At 41.7% G+C, this 21,712-nt stretch overlaps 1 pseudogene; it reads left to right on the forward strand.

Annotated features, from left to right (window-relative positions):
- Positions 1 to 21,712, forward strand: part of LOC120999049 — a 90,431-nt pseudogene that overhangs the window by 44,204 nt on the left and 24,515 nt on the right.

Consider the following 21,712-nt stretch of genomic DNA (forward strand, 5'->3'; position numbering starts at 1 on the left):
GTTCACTGGGGCCATAATAGTTTATCAGGGTCCAAACCATTTACTATCCCCGAACTATTAATAGCCATCAAATCAACTCCTAGAGGAAAATGCCCCGGTCCGGATGGATTTCCCATAACATACTACTCAACATTTAAAGAAATTCTCCTCCCCTTTTTGCTCCCAATTTACAATCAGGCCTTAGACAAAAATCCACTTACCGCAGATATGACAAAAGCCACCATCACAGTTATCCCGAAACAAGGCAAAGATCCCACTTTATGTTCGAACTTTCGCCCCATTTCCCTCCTAAATGTGGATCTTAAACTACTCTCAAAAATGCTAGCCACTAGATTGCAGAGCTTTTTGCCCCAACTGATCCACCCAGATCAGGTGGGATTTGTCAGAGGTAGAGAAGGCAAAGACAATACTACTAAAGTATTAAATGCCCTATATTATGCCTCTCATAGATCCTCTCCTTTGGTTTTGCTTGGCACAGACGCCGAAAAAGCATTTGATAGAGAGGACTGGACTTACATCTCTCTGACTCTATCAAAATTTCAAATACCGATACCATTCATTAATGCTGTTTCTTCCATGTATACCCACTCTTCGGCGTCTGTGTCAGTCAATGATACCTTATCCTCTAGCTTTCCCATTAGCAATGGAACAAGACAGGGATGCCCACTTTCTCCCCTTCTCTTTGTCCTGGTTATGGAGACCCTACTACAATCCCTTAGACAAGATCCTGACATTAAAGGTTTACAGGTTAATGGTTACGACTTTAAACTAGCCGCATTCGCGGATGATCTCTTAATAATCACTACCAACCCACTTAAATCCATACCGGTAATTTTATCCAGCCTCACTTATTTCGGCTCCCTGTCAAACTTTAAAATTAACGCAACTAAATCCCAGATAATCCACATGGGCCTCTCTCCACATACCCTCATATCTCTCCAGAACAAATCCCCTTTTAATTGGCATACCCAACAATTGACATATCTAGGAGTAAAATTATCCCCTTGTCTTGGAGAATTATTTAATCTTAATTATAAACCTCTCTTAGCATCCATGATCGCACAACTTGACTCCCTCAACTTTCCTTATTTATCCTGGTTCGGGAGGAAAAACATACTTATGTCCCTGGTAATACCTAGACTTACATATTTGATGCAAGTACTTCCCATCGAAATCCCCAAATCCTATTTCTCCGCTCTTAACAAGAATATACGTAAATTTATATGGCAGGGGAAGAAGTCCCGTATTTCTTTTGAAACTTTAACTAGACCGAGATCCGGGGGAGGTATTGGACTCCCTGACCCGGAGATATATATGAAAGCTATTCAACTCGCAAGAGTAGTGGACTGGATTAGAAACCCCCCTCATAAGTTGTGGTTGATGCTAGAAGATGCTTTCTTACCTTCCCCTATTAGAGCCCTCATTTTGGCTAACAGACCCCCCCCGGCCCTCAACACCATACCGAACCCCTTGATCAGAAACACCCTAAAGGTCTGGGGGTGGTTCTCGGCCACCATGGGGGCTTTGACACTACCTTCTCCTTTCATCTCCATAAAGGATATAATTACCCTTGCTCCCAAAGAACTAAGAGACACTTGCCCCTCTGTTCTTGAAAAAACAGAATTGAAGGTTTCAAAATATTGGAAGGTTTCGGATCAAGATATTTGTGACCTTCTTAAGGTTACAATCAAAAACCCTTTTCTTTTAAGCTTTATTAGAAGGGAATCACTCCTTATTGCTAAAGAAACCTCACCAGCTCAAGATCTTCTTTGGTTTGACAAGATGATTGGAGCTTCTCTTTATCCCCCCAAGGCCATATCTAGTATTTACAAGCAACTTAAATCTCCTCCCTCCGCTATTAAACCTGCCGCAATTGGGCTCTGGGAAAGGGATTTGCAACGTACACTGTCTCCCTCTGACATACTAAAGATCTTGATAGCGCCACATCTAGATGTATTCTTATTCAAGAGAACAGCTACAAAATACTGATGCGCTGGTACAAGACCCCAGATAAGACCTGCCTCTACAATCCACATTACACTGACACCTGTTGGAGATGTTGTAAAGAGAGGGGCTCTTTCTTCCACATTTGGTGGACGTGTGAATTAATTCAACCCTGGTGGTCTGAGATCATTAAACTCAGTAACCATATATGCCAAACCTCCTTCCCCTGCACCCCTGAAATGTCACTACTTAGCCTTGGTATGAAGACAACCAAATCCTGCAAAACAACACTTTTCTCTTTCATGATAGTAGCTGCCAGACTACTAATTCCCAAACTCTGGTTGTCAACAGAGGTCCCTAGTCTAGAACATTGGATCAATAGACTGGATCAAATCTATCGCTTGGAAGAGATTTCACATTGGGAATTACGTACTAGAAATGTCTTTCTCCAAATTTGGGCCCCCTGGAGAAAATACAGAAAATTCACTTAAAAACTGAAATCCATTCCACAATACTTAGTTCACACACGATTGGTACATAAGTTATATGATATACTTACAGCTCTTGACTTGCAATTATTTACACACCAACGCCCTCCGATGCAGAGACACTTATGCAATTCACCTAAAAAGAGGTTCTTGAATTTGTTCTACCTATTCTTTAGGACCTTTGGTCCTCTGTGTGAGTTATTTTATTTTCTTTTATGTTCTTTAATTGTTCTACTCTATTTCAACATAGACTGAAAGGTCTAATTACTTGGTCCAACGACAACTTACAAATGTGAACATCTGTGCTATTTATCTGACCAATGCTATGTATGTTTGTTACAAAAAAAAATAAAAACAATAAAAATTGTCAATATAAAAAAAAAAAATAATAGTTTATCAGGAGGAAGTCCGCCTATTAGCGACCCGCTCACCCCAAAAATGATCCACAGTTGTGTTAACACATGAATAAACATAATGAACAATAAAATGAACAAATAGTAGAAATACAAGGCTCCAATGGAGCTAGAGCTGGGGCAGATAAAACAAAAAAGAGAAAAAAGGACGCCTGATCCGCCCAAACTCTCCACACACAAGCCTGCTTATGTTAGGCATAAGGAGAGTTCACCTCCATGGTGTATGTAAAATTCACTTAGAAAGGCGCTTAAAACAGATCAACCTTGTTTTAAACGTTAGAGGCTAAGTAACTACCTTGTCTTATCCCATATAAACTTGTCATGTCTGAACCTGATAGCTACCTAGGCAGGTTTAAATTATAGCCAGCATAAAAAGCTATCAAGAAAAGGCCAATCACGATTACCTCCATCTATGAAGAAACCTATACGATGGGCAAGAAGTATTAAGGCCGCTAGTACCTCCGCAGATTAACTAACACATAAATGCAAAAGAAATGAGAGTCCAACCAGGTAAAGCAAAGACAGTCCCCAGGAACTCTTGGAACTTGTAAGAAGATGAATGTAAATCACCTCCTTCCCTCTCTCAGTCGTTGGAGTCAGGCTGGAAAGAGCGTTGTTGTTTGTGGGATTTCTGTCTTCTGACCGTTGACCAGCTAGATGGAATCTTGACAGCAGGCGAGTCAGGTACTATAGAGACTGGGAGCCACGAAGGGACCTTAATCGGAGTTAGGCCAAAGGGTTCCCATATTTGCTCCAGATCGCTTGGGGCACGAATGGTAAATCTCTTATTCCTTGCGGTGATCAGGAGACCGAATGGGAATAACCAGCGGTAGTTAATCCCAGCTTCTCTCAGTGCCACAGTCAGGGGCTTCATCACCCTTCTCTTTTGCAGCGTGGTAGGCGAGATATCTTGAAACACTTGGACTTCTGCACTTCCAATAAAGATATCAGGGAGATCCCGCGCTTTCTTCAGTAAGACCTCTGTATCTCTATAACTAAGGAGTCCACAGATGATATCTCTCGGATTCTCCGAGGGTAAGGGCTTGGACCTGAGGGATCGATGTACGCGCTCCACTATTATGGAAGCGGCACGATCGGCACCTACTAAAAAGGTAAAAAGTTCCTTCATAACGCTGAACAAATTTTCTTTGTCGGGGGCCTCAGGGTAGCCTCTTATCCGCAAGTTCTTCCTACGACTCCTATTTTCTTGGTCTTCTATCATTGCGATGGAGTCGTTAAGGGCCGTTTGACATGAGGTCAAAGATTGTCTGACCGCGACATTGAAGAGTTATTTATCCTCACCACGTTGTTCCAGGGTTTCAACCCTGTCGCCAATATGGCGGATGTCCGCTTTAATGTGAGAGAGATCCGCAGCTAACGGGGCTAAGGCCTTGACCAGGGCTTTGTCTAGGTAAGCTGCAGTCAGCGGAGATTCGGCAGTCGCCCCTAAAGAGACAACACTATAATCCTCTTCTGCGTCTGAGCTATCCACCAAGCCTCCGGCCTCTCCGTCCCGCGGCTTCGTGCCAGCCTACGCCATCTTAGGCTGCACTGTATCAGCGCGAGGTCTGGGTTTATTCAGGTATTTTTCCATAGATTTGTCCTGTTTAGCGTTTTTACTTACGCTGGACATCTTAGCTACTAGTTCTTTAGGCTGAATCTTCACCATAGTAGGCAGAACGTGCTGAAGACAGGCTTATGGAGAGCTTGGTGACGGGTGCTCTATTCAGATGCAACCGCCATGAAGCGATGTCAGGCTCCGCCCCCCAGGTATTACATTTTTATTCATCATTCTTCTGTGGAATTAAAGGGGAAATATGAAAATGATTTTCTGATATGGCTATAACTTTATTCATAGACTTCTGTTAAATAAAATCTGCCATAAGGCTAATTTCACATTAGCATTCATGAGATTCGGCAGGGAACAGCTTGCCTGATCTCTCAGTATCTGGCATTGCCAGAAGCTACATAAATGCCGTCTGGCCCCATTAACTATAAGGGGGACTGGTGGAGATCTCTGCAACCTTGCATATTTACCGAGAATCGTCTTCCTATTCTCGTACGGTGCGCTCATGTGATCCCTCTCTCTCTTAAACGCCAACCCTTACACACACCAATATTCTCCAGCCTATGGCTTGCTTTGGGGAACTTAAGGCACCTTCCTTTCCTTGTGGGAGAGTGCCTGAGCAATAAGTTCCTAGCCTGCTAGTATGTTGTAAAGGTGTGCTATATTTATAGTCTGCCTGTGCACCGACTTTCTGCCTATTTCCTGGATTGACCTTCCACTGCCTGACCTGCACTTGACCTCTGTATTGACCCTCCGCTGCCTGACCTGCATTTATTGAGTTGCTTGTACTCTGCTTGTCCTAACCTCAGCTTGTTCCTGACTATGATTTTGTCTGATCCCTTGGTGCCCTGCACCAGTGTCTCTGGACCCCCAAGGGGTCAGCTGTTAATCATACAGAAAATACTCCAGTGGTTTCACATCCACTGCCACAACAGTTGGATTAGGATTTGAAATGAACAATGACCTTGGTCTAAAAATAAGATATGAAACCTAAATAGTAAAATGTTACTCCAAATAACTGGAAGTGTTCTTTTAGGGCATAACACACACTTATTTAGGTGTTTATAGATATATCTTAGATGTTTTTAGATGTTAGATTCTATTTTATATGGGGAAGGGAGGGCAGGTTACCAAAGCTGGTGCACAGGAAAGGTGGAGAACCTGCCTATAATAACCAATCAGAGTCCATCTGTTATTGATAAAAGGCCCTATTGTTAAAATTTGCAAATGATTGGTTGCTATGGGCAACTGTTCCATAGCTTCACGTTCACAAATTTTGCCAAACTTCTCAATGTATGTCAGTGAATTGAGCTACAGGGGGATTGTTTTGGTTCTTTTTTAATTTAACTGGGGCAAGTTGTCCACAAACTACTAGCTACATAGCCCTCTTGTATTAATATTCTAATGTCTATGTATTGTTTCATATTAGGTTTCAGCTGGGAGAATTATCGTGGAGGCACTTGTGCTTTTGACATCTGCAATTTGTCCAATTATTCCAGCTGCTTTAACAGTTGGAATTCTATATGCTCAAAGAAGATTGAAGAAAAAGACCATATTTTGTATTAGCCCAGATAGAATAAACATGTGTGGCCAGCTCAACCTCTTCTGTTTTGACAAAGTAAATATATTCTCTTTCTCTCATTTTGTTTCAACATATAATTATATCTCCTATATATTGTTCCTCTTCAATAATAGTATATATTGTATTCATGTATTACACCCAGTGCTGTATTTATAAAGTAATCAGGTAACATGGTCAGGTCAGCCACGTGTGACGTCATGTTCATAGGTCACATGGCCAAGGCGCATTGGAATGAATGGGTCTGATATGCAATTCCAAGCACCGCCACTATAAGGGTCAATTCACACGTCTGCAAATGGGTCCGCATCCGTTCCGCAATATCGGGAACGAGTGTGGACCCATTCATTCCGGAGCGTGTACCCATTCAGCCCCGAACTTCCAGGCCACAGCTCCGCAAAAAAATAGAACATGTCCTATACTTGCACGCATTTGCTGACAAGAATAGGCAGTTCTACGGGGGGTGCCGGTTGGTTCTATTGTGGATCCGCAATTTGTGAATCCTCAATACACTACGGACGTGTGAATGGACCATAAAATGTATGGTACTGTGCTTGTTGAGCTTAGAGAAGGCCACGGCTCTACTGCGGGCGCCAGTGCCACTTCAAACAGCTGGCTGAAGGAGGTCCCAGCTGTCAGACTCCCATCAATCAGATAAGGATGACCTATACAGAGAATAGGTTATCAGTACAAAAGTCTCAGAAAAGCCCTTTAATTGCCACAGCTGTTTTGCAAAAATCTTGTACTGAACATTCATTAAGTCGTGGCTCTCCCCGCCCCCATCTGCAGCTGACTGCAATTGGAAATAAAATGTCAATCAATGGCAGGAGGGCGAGGAGATTTGTTGGCTCATTAATATCAGGAGCTTTTAGGATTTAAAACTTAGGGCAGAATAAAACTGGTGGGAAATTCCCTTTAAACATGATTGATGCTCTTCAAAGTAATAGTAGATTACTGGAGAAAAGTTGTTGATCCTAGGAATTTTCCATAAGCAAAGGAAAATTGTCTTCTGCCTCATAGAAATTTTTGCCATCCTCTTGATCAGCTTTGCAGGATAATAGGATTAACTGGATGGACGTATGACGTTTTTTTAGCCTTACAAACTATGTAATGCATTTTATGGGTTCCTCCAGAATAAGGGGTCTTTTTGTAAGAGCTCTGCTGCATGTTTAATACTATAGATGGGGGCTATCGATGGAGTACCTGTCTCTTTGAACTCATGCGTTATAGCATTTTAGCATTTTTGAAAGTGGGTTTTCTAAACCAGATAACTGTACTCCTCCTTGCTCAATTCTTCATCAGAATGGGGTGTCACAACAATAAAAGATAAAAAAGTTCTTATATTATGCAGAAGTAATAAAACATAAATAGCACTATGTATAAAGTTAACATGCAATTTTCTGTAGACCACTGTAGAGTTGCTATTTTTCATCCTTCCAAATATTAATCATTATTCTATACATTATATACTGTATGTACACCAAAGTGGTTCATTTATAAAATTTATCCCTTAAACATGTGAATCTTTAAGGAGCTAAAATACAAAGGAATCGAATGAACTTGTTAAAAATAACGAAGATTATTTACCTCCACTGTTCCTCCACTGCTACCATTCTGACACTGCTCTGGTCCCTGCTGTTCTGCACTTCCTGTTGGCTTCCTGGAAATGCTGAGGCTAGTAAAAGGCTGAGCAGGCCTTTTTTAGCAGCAGCGGGAAACATAACAGAATCTGAATGGCAGTGATAGGGGATTGGTAGAGGTGAGTACAGCTTCTTAGATTTTTTTTAAAATTTTCCAATTTGTATTTTGTAACTGTTCCCAGTAAATCCCTTTATAATGCTAATAATAAAAAAAATATAATAAAAAAATGTGTTCTTTTGTACACTTACTGTATACTGGGTATTTATATTTCTGAATTACATACTATCACTGTTTAACTTGTGTTTAATTTTCTTCTGTTTAGACTGGCACTTTAACAGAAGATGGACTTGACTTGATGGGCATAATACCATCAGGAGGAACATGGTACTTACATACCACACAGTCTAGAATACTTCTGATGAAACCTACTAAATTTGTTTACCAGTGGTTCCAATGCAGGGAATTGTAGAACCCTGAGGTTCTTTGTAACTTGGTCAGGGATTCTTTAGAAAGCAGCACTTTTCTGAAATGCCTTTAAAAATGGCATGCAGTTCAGTGGCATTTCTAAAAGCATTTCTTAGTAGTTTTTAACGTTAAGGGTCCATTCACACGTCCGTAGAATGGGTGCGGACCCATTCATTCTCTATGGGGCAGGAATGGATGCGGACAGCACACAGTGTGCTGTCCGCATCCGCATTTCCGGAGCGTGCCCCCGATCTTCCGGTCCGCAGCTCCGGCAAAAAATAGAACATGTCCTATTCTTGCCCGCAATTGTGGACAAGAATAGGCAGTTCTATGAGGTTGCCGGCCGGGTGTATTGCGGATCCACAATACACTACGGACGTGTGAATGGACCCTAAGTTTTGTACTTTCCTAGCATCCATAAAAAACACTTACCTAGACCATACTGAGTTTTGATGAAAGAACAACTGACCCCAAATGCTCCAAAAATAATAAAAATAAAAACCCTGAATGATCTGTCTGAAGACTTTACTACATTTTGCTAAACAATAAAAAATAGTAAAGTAATATGGTTGTAGCATTTTGAGCAAGAAGGGTAAAAAAATGCTCCCCAAAATGTGTACTATGCCTGCAGATGGCATAAACCTAAAGAGGATGTCTAGCCATGCATCACATTTATCACAATGGGCCAGATTGGATGACAAAACTGGCACAGAGATAGGCTCTTTTATCTAACACTATGCCATATATTGGTTATTTTAGTTTGAGACAGAACTTTATACTAGAATTGTTGAATAATGTTTGTCTCATGTCCAATGCATTGAATCTTTCCAAAATTTTGATTTGTGTCCGAATCGATTCTACACGAATCAAAAGTGCTCAAATTGCCCTTAAAATTTGTATATGACACTCTGAGGTCTCCTTTCTCTCTCTCTCTCTCTCTCTCTCTCACTTCCTCTCCCTTTTAAGCTCTTTTTACACAATGACAGCAACAGCAAATAATGCCAGAGTGATGCTTACATATATAGCTATAGGTAAACTCATGGTTGAGGGTGTTAACAAACAGCCTGTTTAAAAGCACACTGCACTGTCATATTTGTGATGCTTATTAGAAGTGTTCCAAAAGTCCCTTATTGGGGGAAGATGGTGTTTAAACACACACTATGTTATCAGACAAAAAAACAGTGGCTTGTTGGGAGCAAACATCCAAAAATCATGTCTTAGGTTGTGAAGGCAGTATTTATTGATGACCTACATCCTTATTTTCACTGACAAGTATAGGACATATGTTATTTGTTTAGCAGAGCCTTAGAACGGAAGAGAAGGGGCCCAAAGAAGTGAATAGGTCCGCATCTAATCTGCAAAAAAAACAGATCACATTTTTGCGGACAGCATACGACTTTCTGAATGAGCCCTGTTATCAATATATAATTGTCAAATGACAGCCAATTTTCTGTTCATTACACAGCCCATAATATCTTCTTTGCAGCGGTGGTGTAGTGTAATTACAAGTACCTGCTCCATTTCAGTGAATGGAGTAAGCACTTGTAATTACACTGCACTTCAAAGATGACAGACAGTATAATGAAAAGGCCCCTATGTCGGCTAGGTATAGATTTCTTAGATGCACCAAATTGCATTATTTTGCTGAAATTTAAGCCAGAATCCAGGTGCACTTACATTACTAAATGTGGGCCACTGTATGCAAATCTGACCTTACAACAAGGATGGCAAACGTAGCGTATAATCTCAGCCTGCTTACAGATATTTGCCATGTGTACAGGTAAAGAAAAGGACAAAACTTGTCCAAAATATAAAGCTTCACACTTGAGGGAGAATGAGTCATTTTCAGATTGGAATCATATTAATTGGTTCCTTCAATGAGATTTAGAATTGGTGATGTATACTTTCGTACAATATATGATTTACATATTTCTGGAAACTTACCATAACTGTACTTAGTTTTCAGGAAATGCTTGAGTATGACCGGATGAATAATCTGACCTGGGGACCTCTATTTAGTGCTATGGCAAGCTGCCACTCAGTGATCATGATTGATGGGAATTTACAAGGTGATCCTTTGGATCTCAAAATGTTTGAAGCAACAGGCTGGGTAATATAACGTAATCTAGACTTCACAGTTATCAAAACTTTAAAGAATAACGGTGTTGTGATTTTTTTTAAATCTTTTTTTTATTTCAGGTGCTAAAAGCTACCAATGAAGATATTAGTAACGAATATACTTCTCAAACTATGGTTGTCCATCCTGGGCCGAGTGCATGGATTGTAAGTTTTTCTATATTGTAACAAAACTAGTTGTGTTTTACATATTCTAGTGACCACTTGGTTACAGGACAAAGGTATAAACTGAAAAAAGACAGCAAAACATATTAAAATTATCAATTTTTTCCAGAATACAGTGAAAGGTATAAATGTTTTGCTCCAGTTCCCCTTCTCCTCTGCCTTGCAACGTATGTCTGTCATCACTGAGACTATTGACGGAGATGAGTTGATTGTCTACATGAAGGGAGCGCCAGAGATGGTGGCCAGTTTCTGCCGGCCAGAAACAGGTACGTTTATATAATTTTGAGCTGAATCATGTAGCTCAAAGTATAGCTACACATTTTATGAGCTCGGGGATAGATTGTAAAAATTCATATATTATATGCCAAATTGTAGAATTTACAAGATGTGTACTTCCTCACCTTACCTCATGGCTCAAGAATATCTCAAGATAAGGTGTGAGTTGACCAGATTTTTAACCACTTCCAGACCGGGCCATTTACCCCCTTCCTGACCAGGCCTAATTTTGAAAATCTGACATGTGTCACTTTATGTGGTAATAACTTTAGAAGGCTTTTACTTATCCAAGCCATTCAGATTGTTTTCTCGTGACACATTTTACTTCATGTTAATGGAAAATTTGAGTCAATATGTTTTACCTTTTATTTTTAAAAAAAAATCTAAAAGTTAACGAAAATGTGAAAAAATTCACTGTTTTCTAAATTTGAATCTCTCTGGTTTTCAGACAGATAGTGATGCCTCATAAAAATATTTATTAAACATTTCCCATATGTCTACTTTATGTTGGCATCATTTTAGTAATGACATTTTATTTTTTAGGATGCTAGAAGGTTTAGAATTTTAGACGTAATTTTTTACATTTTTAAGAAAATTTCCAAAGTCAACTTTTTTAACCACCTCAGCCCCCAGTGCTTAAACACCCTGAAAGACCAGGCCACTTTTTACACTTCTGACCTACACTACTTTCACCGTTTATTGCTCGGTCATGCAACTTAACACCCAAATGAATTTTACCTCCTTTTCTTCTCACTAATAGAGCTTTCATTTGGTGGTATTTCATTGCTGCTGACATTTTTACTTTTTTTGTTATTAATCGAAATTTAACGATTTTTTTGCAAAAAAATGACATTTTTCTCTTTCAGTTGTAAAATTTTGCAAAAAAAACGAGATCCATATATAAATTTTGCTCTAAATTTATTGTTCTACATGTCTTTGATAAAAAAAAAATGTTTGGGTAAAAAAAAAATGATTTGGGTAAAAGTTATAGCGTTTACAAACTATGGTACAAAAATGTGAATTTCCGCTTTTTGAAGCAGCTCTGACTTTCTGAGCACCTGTCATGTTTCCTGAGGTTCTACAATGGCCAGACAGTACAAACACCCCACAAATGACCCAATTTCGGAAAGTACACACCCTAAGGTATTCGCTGATGGGCATAGTGAGTTCATAGAACTTTTTATTTTTTGTCACAAGTTAGCGGAAAATGATGATTTTATTTTTTTTTTCTTACAAAGTCTCATATTCCACTAACTTGTGACAAAAAATAAAAAGTTCTATGAACTCACTATGCCCATCACGAAATACCTTGGGGTCTCTTCTTTCCAAAATGGGGTCACTTGTGGGGTAGTTATACTGCCCTGGCATTCTAGGGGCCCAAATGTGTGGTAAGGAGTTTGAAATCAAATTCTGTAAAAACTGACCAGTGAAATCCGAAAGGTGCTCTTTGTAATATGGGCCCCTTTGCCCACCTAGGCTGCAAAAAAGTGTCACACATCTGGTATCTCCGTACTCAGGAGAAGTTGGGGAATGTGTTTTGGGGTGTCATTTTACATATACCCATGCTGGGTGAGAGAAATATCTTGGCAAAAGACAACTTTTCCCATTTTTTTATACAAAGTTGGCATTTGACCAAGATATTTATCTCACCCAGCATGGGTATATGTAAAAAGACACCCCAAAACACATTCCTCAACTTCTCCTGAATACAGAGATACCAGATGTGTGACACTTTTTTGCAGCCTAGGTGGGCAAAGGGGCCCATATTCCAAAGAGCACCTTTCGGATTTCACTGGTCAGTTTTTACAGAATTTGATTTCAAACTCCTTACCACACATTTGGGCCCCTAGAATGCCAGGGCAGTATAACTACCCCACAAGTGACCCCATTTTGGAAAGAAGAGACCCCAAGGTATTCGCTGATGGGCATAGTGAGTTCATGGAAGTTTTTATTTTTTGTCACAAGTTAGTGGAATATGAGACTTTGTATGAAAAAAAAAAAAAAAAAATCATCATTTTCCACTAACTTGTGACAAAAAATAAAAAATTCTAGGAACTCGCCATGCCCCTCACGGAATACCTTGGGGTGTCTTCTTTCCAAAATGGGGTCACTTGTGGGGTAGTTATACTGCCCTGGCATTCTAGGGGCCCAAATGTGTGGTAAGGAGTTTGAAATCAAATTCTGTAAAAAATGACCAGTGAAATCCGAAAGGTGCTCTTTGGAATATGGGCCCCTTTGCCCACCTAGGCTGCAAAAAAGTGTCACACATCTGGTATCTCTGTATTCAGGAGAAGTTGAGGAATGTGTTTTGGGGTGTCTTTTTACATATACCCATGCTGGGTGAGATAAATATCTTGGTCAAATGCCAACTTTGTATAAAAAAATGGGAAAAGTTGTCTTTTCATGGACTCAATATGCCCCTCAGCGAATACCTTGGGGTGTCTCCTTTCCAAAATGGTGTTATTTGTGGGGTGTTTGTACTGCCCTGGCATTTGAGGGTCTCCGCAATCATTACATGTATGCCCAGCATTAGGAGTTTCTGCTATTCTCCTTATATTGAGCATACGGGTAATGAGATTTTTTTTTTCCGTTCAGCCTCTGGGCTGAAAGAAAAAAATGAACGGCACAGATTTCTTCATTCGCATCGATCAATGTGGATGAAAAAATCTCTGCCAAAAAAAGAAAAAGGAGGGGAAAGGCGTCTGCCAGGACATAGGAGCTCCGCCCAATATCCATACCCACTTCAGCTCGTATGCCCTGGCAAACCAGATTTCTCCATTCACATCAATCGATGTGGATGAATAAATCATTGCCGGGATTTTTTTTTTTATATATACAAAGTGTTTGCCAAAGTATATGAACACCGCCACCTCCTCAGCTCATATGCCTTGGCAAACGTATCTTTTACTGCAGAGGAGAAATCTCGTCTTGCAGCGCCGCATACACCGACTTGCGTGTAATCTGACAGCAGCGCAATGCTTCTGTCCGAATGCACATCAGTGCTGCAGCTAGTCGATCGGTTGGTCCACCTGGGAGGTAAAAAAAACAAAACAAAAAAGAAAAAACCAGGCCGCAAAGCAATAACTTTATTAACTTTAGAACAGAACATATTAACTTTTTTTTTTACTTTTTTAACTTTTTTACTTACCGGTAATTTTTTTTTTGTTTAGTTTGTTTTATCTTTATAGAACAAACGTCTCCTTCCCCATGGGACAATGTGCAAAGCGCAAATCGCCCAAAGATGTGGCGAAGTACGTTATGCACTTTATCCCAGGTGAAAGGAGAGGTTTGCAGCAGCTGTGAGAGAAAGGGCCCTAATAGCCCTGTGTGCCTGTCCTGGTGAGATGTGATCCCTATGCTAGGTGTACCTGTGTGTGGTACTTCCGGAAACACTCACCATAGCATAGGGCAGGGTGGTCCGGACAGTCAGGACAGAAATAGCAGGTGTCACGCCTTATTCCACTCCTGCTACAGACACGACATTTTTTTCGGGGTGGCGGTTGGGTTGAGGTACCAGCAACGACACTGGGGAAATGTCGCTCGTGTAGACGGCTAACTACACTGGTGGATGGGGCCACGGAACCTCCCGGATAAATGAGGTTCTCGATGATCTCTTCCTGGAATTTGAGGAAGGATCCTGTTCTCCCAGCCTTACTGTAGAGAACAAAACTATTATAGGCAGCCAACTGAATTAAATATACAGACACCTTCTTATACCAGCGTCTGGTTCTGCGGGAAACTAAATAGGGAGCCAACATCTGGTCATTGAAGTCCACCCCTCCCATGAGCGCATTATAGTCGTGGACTGAGAGGGGCTTTTCAATGACACGGGTTGCCCTTTCAATTTGGATTGTCGTGTCTGCGTGAATGGAGGAGAGCATGTAAACGTCACGCTTGTCTCTCCATTTCACCGCGAGCAGTTCTTCGTTACACAAGCAGCCCTCTCCCCCCTTGCAAGACGGGTGGTTACAAGCCGTTGGGGGAAGCCCACGCGACTAGTTCGCGCGGTGCCACAGGCGCAAATCCGTTCTAGAAACAAATGCCTAAAGAGGGCCACACTTGTGTAAAAATTGTCCACATAAAGATGGTACCCCTTGCCGAATAAGGGTGACACCAAGTCCCAGACTGTCTTCCCACTGCTCCCCAGGTAGTCAGGGCAACCGACCGGCTCCAGGGTCTGATCTTTTCCCTTCATAGATCCGAAATTTGTGGGTATAGCCTGTGGCCCTTTCACAGAGCTTATACAATTTGACCCCATACCGGACACGCTTGCTTGGGATGTATTGTTTGAAGCCAAGGCGCCCGGTAAAATGTATTAGGGACTCGTCTACGCAGATGTTTTGCTCAGGGGTATACAAATCTGCAAATTTCTGGTTGAAATGGTCTATGAGGGGCCGAATTTTGTGGAGCCGGTCAAAAGCTGGGTGGCCTCTGGGACGGGAGGTGGTGTTGTCGCTAAAGTGCAGGAAACGCAGGATGGTCTCAAATCGTGTCCTGGACATAGCAGCAGAGAACATGGGCATGTGATGAATCGGGTTCGTGGACCAATATGACCGCAATTCATGCTTTTTAGTTAGACCCATGTTGAGGAGAAGGCCGAAAAAAAATTTAAGTTCGGAAACTTGGACTGGTTTCCACCGGAAAGACTGGGCATAAGAGCTTCCCGGGTTGGCGGATATAAATTGTGTGGCATACCGGTTTGTCTCTGCCACGACTAAGTCCAAGAGCTCCGCAGTCAAGAACAGCTCAAAAAATCCCAGGGCCGAACCGATTTGAGCCGTCTCAACCCGAACTCCAGACTGGGCGGTGAAAGGGGGAACTACAGGTGCGGCTGAAGTTGGTGACTGCCAATCAGGGTTTGCCAGCACCTCAGGGATTCTAGGGGCTCTACGGGCCTGTCTGCGCGGTGGCTGCGACGGGGTAACTACTGCACGTGCCACCGTACCAGCTTCAACTGCCCTTCTGGTGCTCGCCACGTCACCATGTTGTACGGCAGTGCTGTTACTAGGTCCAGGAAGGGCTGCGCTGCTGGTGTATGCCTCACCACGTGATCCGGCAGCGACAGCCCCACTCTGCTGCTCTTGAAGCGGATCCTGCATAACCTGTGGTCTAGCGACACGGGGCCGGGTACGCCTGGTGCTGCCAGGGACCTCCACCTCCTCGTCCGAACTTTGGGTCAGAGAGCCACTGCTTTCCACAGGTTCATATTCTGACCCGCTAGATTCGTCAGATGAGGGTTCCCACTCCTCATCCGACTGGGTCAGAATCCTGTAGGCCTCTTCAGAAGAATACCCCCTGTTTGACATTTTGGACTACTAAATTTAGGGGTATTCCCTGAGACTACCCAAGAAAAAAAGCAAGCCTGTCTTACAAAGGGGAGGCTAGCGAAGTACCGGAGGCCGCTGCGGTTGATAAAAAATATCAAAACTGATTTTTTTTATCGCCGCAGTGCGTGTAAAGTGAATGTGCAGTGATCAAAAAACAAATTTTTTTTTGTCACTGCGGTGGGGCGGGCGTGGGTGAACGCACGTGTGGGCGACCGATCAGGCCTGATCGGGCAAACACTGCGTTTTGAGTGGAGGGCGAGCTAAGGTGACACTAATACTATTATAGATCTGACCGTGATCAGTTTTGATCACTTACAGTTACTATAAAAGTACAAATGCTGATTAGCGATACGCTAAACAGCGAATAAAAGTGACTGCGGTGCGGTGGGCTGGGCGCTAACTGACGCTAAACTACCTAACCAAGGGGCCTAAACTATCCTAAAACCTAACAGCCAATACTAGTGAAAAAAAAAAAGTGACAGTTTACACTGATCACTTTTTGTCTTTCACTAAGTGATTGACAGGGGGCGATCAAGGGGTTAATTAGGATGATGGGGGTGATGGAGGGTGATCTGGGGCTAAGGTGTAGTGTTGGTGGGTACTCACAGTGATCTCTGCTCCTCTGCTGGATCCAACCGACGAAAAGGACCAGCAGAGAAGCAGAGAAGCCATATAACAGATCATATTTACTAATATGATCTGTTATCTGGCTTCTGATTTGATTTTTTGAAAATCGCCAGCCTGCCAGCCAATGATCGTGGCTGGCAGGCTGGTGACGAAATACTTCTTTAACTTTTGCCGGCCCGCGATGCGCATGCGCGGGCCGGCAATGCACGAAATCTCGCGTCTCGCGAGAGGAAACACCGGCGCGTCCACCCAGAACAACAGGACCGCCGCAAAGACGCAATCCTGCGTACGGCGGTCCTGAGGAGTTTAAGGACCAGTTCAGTTCTGTAGTCACTTTGTGGGGCTTACATAATAGAAACAACCCATAAATGACCCCATTTTAGAAATAACACACCTCAAACTATTCAAAACTGGTTTTAGAAATGTTGCGAATGCTTTTGGTATTCCACAGGAATTAAAGCAAAATAGAGGTGAAATTTAAAAATTTCACTTTTTTTTGCAGATTTTCCATTTTAATCCATTTTTTTCCTGGAACACATCAAGGGTTAACAACAAAACAAACCTCAATATTTATTACCTTGATTCTGCAGTTTGCAGAAACATTACATATGTGGTCGTATGCCACTGTTTGGGCACACGACAGGGCACAGAAGGCAAGGAGCGCCATACGGTTTTTGGAGGGCAGATTTTGCTGGAATGGTCTTTGGGCACCATGTTGCATTTGAAGAGGCCCTGAAGTACCCCACAGTGAAAACCCCCAAAAAGTGACCATATTTTGTAAACTACACCACCCAAGGAATTTTTAAGTGGTGTGCTTTAGGCCCAAACTTTCTTTTCCACAAAAGATAACAGGAGAATATCCCCCCCCAATTTGTTACCCACTTTCTCCTGAATCCAGTAACTAACCCAATTGTGGTCGTAAACTGTTATTTTGGGATACGGCAGGGCTCAGAAGGGAAGGAGCGGCATCTTGATATTCTAAGATGGAATTTTCTGTCAAGGTTTTTAAGAGCAATAACTTTTTGAGTGCTGTGTATACAGCGATCTAGAAGGCAGAGACATATAGGAACTGTCCCTCCCTTCTCTCTGGGTTGCACTGCTGTCACTGACAGCGGGCCCCCTGCTTTGCAGCTGCATGATTAGTGTGCAGCTGCGATCTCTGAATGGACGTTCCAGAACGTCCATTCAGAGATAAACAACCAGCTCAATGGGCGGTCGTGAAGTGACAAAAAAAATATTTGCTTTACTCTTTACTGTTGAGCATTGTTAGTACTGCAAACTTTTTTTTTTTTTTACCAAAGTTGGTCATCTTGCACCACTCATCTAGAGATATCTCAAGCCAAGATCTGTACTTCTCTTATTATAATATAATATAATAACAGACCAGGTTTTAGTGCACCTGTAGTAAGAGTTGATATGAAATTAGATTGTTTTCCTGAATTACTTTATTGTACATATTCATTTATTTTAATTACGTAGTCCCTAAAGAATTTTCGGAAGTACTGGAAAACTATACATTTCAGGGCTTAAGAGTAATTGGAGTCGCATCCAAAATTCTTACAAATGGAAATCGTGAGGATTTAGACAGCATAGAAAGGTAAGGAAATGTACAGATAGTGTTATGCACTAATACAAAATTGCTTTTCAGTAACATAAATTGTAAATATGTGTTATATGGATAATACATAAATCCTCACAGAAACATTTAAGGGAAAGAAATTCCATATTAGAGTTTTCACCCAGAAAACACAGCAGGAGATCAGTTCACCAATCAGCTAATGCATGGAAAACCGGAGATAATGTCTAAAGTCCATGAACAGTATCAAATACAGAACCCATGTGTTACCCATAACTTCAGGCTTTACTAAATACATTTGGAAAATAAAATCATGTTCCACTTCCATGGGGATGTACTGTACGTTTCAGACTCAATATCCATCCTCCTGACCTACACCTACTGGTTATCACCTGCCCTAAAAAACCTGAGATTATGCGACCAGGCATATGGTCCATAATGAAGACATAACCAGATACATACAAACAACAAAAACAGGACCCAGTGGAGATATTAAGAGTCCAAGTATAATCACAAAAATACAACACATCAGTATAAAAGTCAAACAATCAGTTAATGCAAAGATTATAGATAAAGCATTGTTATATAGAGACTACAGCATTCGTCATCGGTTGACATAAGAATATTCAGAAAACTCAGAATAATTTGGTATTACTAAATGATGGCCACCAATAAAAGATTAATAGTGTAATAAAATGTCTGGAATTTGGGTGGATATTCACACCTTCTGGTTGTCTTGTATAGATCAGGAACAACCAGAAAGTTTTCCTATTTAAATTTTTGTATAGGTGATCTGTATGTACATGGTTATGCCTTCAGGATAGACCACATCTGATGTGATCAGATACAGGCAGGTGGTTGCTAGCAAGTGTAGGCCATGAGTAAAAGCTTTTAGTCTGAAACATTGTAGTTCATCATAACATTTTTCTGTTAACTTAAATTTTTAATGTTTCAGTAAAAGCTTAAGGTTTTGGGATTATAAAGGGTTATTCCTATTTCAGAGATTAGGGGCATATTGCTAGGATATGTCCCCAATGTCTGATAGGTGTGGGTCTCACTTCTGGGATCACATCTATGCTTAGAACAGAGCCTGTAAAGTCTCAGAGGGCACACAGAGCAAGCCCAACCGCCCTCCGTTCATTCCTATGAGAGCTTCAGCCCCATAGAAGTGAATGGAGGATGACTGCACATCTGCGGTGCACCCTCTGGGACTTTTCGAATTCTTTTCTAAGTATAGGTGCGGGTCCCAAAGGTGGGGGGCATATCCTAACGATTAAGTTTGGGCATTGAATTTTCTACTGCTCAGTCATTAAATTTTCAACTAATAGAATGCCATATTTATTTTCTGCAAGCCCCAAAGGAGTGCAGGATGGGAGTAGTAGTGGCCCTTACTGCAATAATTATTCACAGTGTAAATCCTCACACTGATGCTACTGCCCTGATTTTGGGACTCCTTCCTGATGGTAGTTGGGGTGCCAGTTGTGGAAGATAAACATATCCATTTAATAAAGTGCAGAATGGGAGTTGTAGTACTTCCAATGGTATCAAAACACAATTCCAAACAATTCACAGTGCAAATATTCCCAGATAGCAATGTATTGATTTAGGCCAGGATGGTGGTTGTAGTATTTTTCCCTCTATCACCCCAAAGTCTCTTTCTGCAATAAGGTTCTTGCAAACTTGTCTGTGATTCCCAGTTGAGACATACAGGATTAAGATAAGGTGGGTCTAAGTGTGTCCAAGTGTAAAGGGTGTTTTAGCAATGTCCCCCTCACTGCAGTAAAGTCTCTATCAACCTTAAAAAGCAAATACCTTACTGAGTGACTCCAGTGTGATTCTAGACCTTCTAGTTTTTTTCCTTTGTCTTTTCCTTGAGTACTGTGAAGTAGAGATGGATTTCAGAGATTCTTGTTCTCTGGAGTTTAGGCCTAGTACTCTGAGGAGTGAGCAGATGTACAGGCATTCCCTCAGCTACTCTAGAGTGATCTTGGAGGGGGGGAGGCGGTCAGAATTATTAACCCCAACTGATCCATACAGATATATGCTGGTACAAACCGGATTCCAAAAAAGTTGGGACACTATACAAATCGTGAATAAAAACTGAATGCAATGATGTGGAGGGGCCAACGTCTAATATTTGATTCAGAATAGAGCATAAATCACGGAACAAAAGTTTAAACTGAGAAAATGTACCATTTTAAGGGAAAAATATGTTGAATCAGAATTTCATGGTGTCAACAAATCCCCAAAAAGTTGGGACAAGGCCATTTTCACCACTGTGTGGCATCTCCCCTTCCTCTTACAACACTCAACAGACGTCTGGGGACCGAGGAGACCAGTTTCTCAAGTTTAGAAATAGGAATGCTCTCCCATTCTTGTCTAATACAGGCCTCTAACTGTTCAATCGTCTTGGGCCTTCTTTGTTGCACCTTCCTCTTTATGATGCGCCAAATGTTCTCTATAGGTGAAAGATCTGGACTGCAGACTGGCCATTTCAGTACCCGGATCCTTCTCCTACGCAGCCATGATGTTGTGATTGATGCAGAATGTGGTCTGGCATTATCTTGTTGAAAAATGCAGGGTCTTCCCTGAAAGAGATGACGTCTGGATGGGAGCATATGTTGTTCTAGAACCTGAATATATTTTTCTGCATTGATGGTGCCTTTCCAGACATGCAAGCTGCCCATGCCACACGCACTCATGCAACCCCATACCATCAGAGATGCAGGCTTCTGAACTGAGCGTTGATAACAACTTGGGTTGTCCTTGTCCTCTTTGGTCTGGATGACATGGCGTCCCAGATTTCCAAAAAGAACTTCGAATCGTGACTCGTCTGACCACAGAACAGTCTTCCATTTTGCCACACTCCATTTTAAATGATCCCTGGCCCAGTGAAAACGCCTGAGCTTGTAGATCTTGCTTAGAAATGGCTTCTTCTTTGCACTGTAGAGTTTCAGCTGGCAACGGCGGATGGCACGGTGGATTGTGTTCACTGACAATGGTTTCTGGAAGTATTCCTGAGCCCATTCTGTGATTTCCTTTACAGTAGCATTCCTGTTTGTGGTGCAGTGTCGTTTAAGGGCCCGGAGATAACGGGCATCCAGTATGGTTTTACGGCCTTGACCCTTACGCACAGAGATTGTTCCAGATTCTCTGAATCTTCGGATGATGTTATGCACAGTTGATGATGATAGATGCAAAGTCTTTGCAATTTTTCGCTGAGTAACACCTTTCTGATATTGCTCCACTATCTTTCTGCGCAACATTGTGGGAATTGGTGATCCTCTACCCATCTTGGATTCTGAGAGACTCTGCCACTCTGAGAAGCTCTTTTTATACCCAATCATGTTGCCAATTGACCTAATTAGTGTTATTTGGTCTTCCAGCTCTTCGTTATGCTCAAATTTACTTTTTCTAGCCTCTTATTGCTACTTGTCCCAACTTTTTTGGGATTTGTTGACACTGTGAAATTTTGAATCAACGTATTTTTCCTTTAAAATGATACATT

The sequence above is a fragment of the Bufo bufo genome, chromosome 4 (assembly GCF_905171765.1).
Source record: "Bufo bufo chromosome 4, aBufBuf1.1, whole genome shotgun sequence".
Taxonomy (NCBI): domain Eukaryota; kingdom Metazoa; phylum Chordata; class Amphibia; order Anura; family Bufonidae; genus Bufo; species Bufo bufo.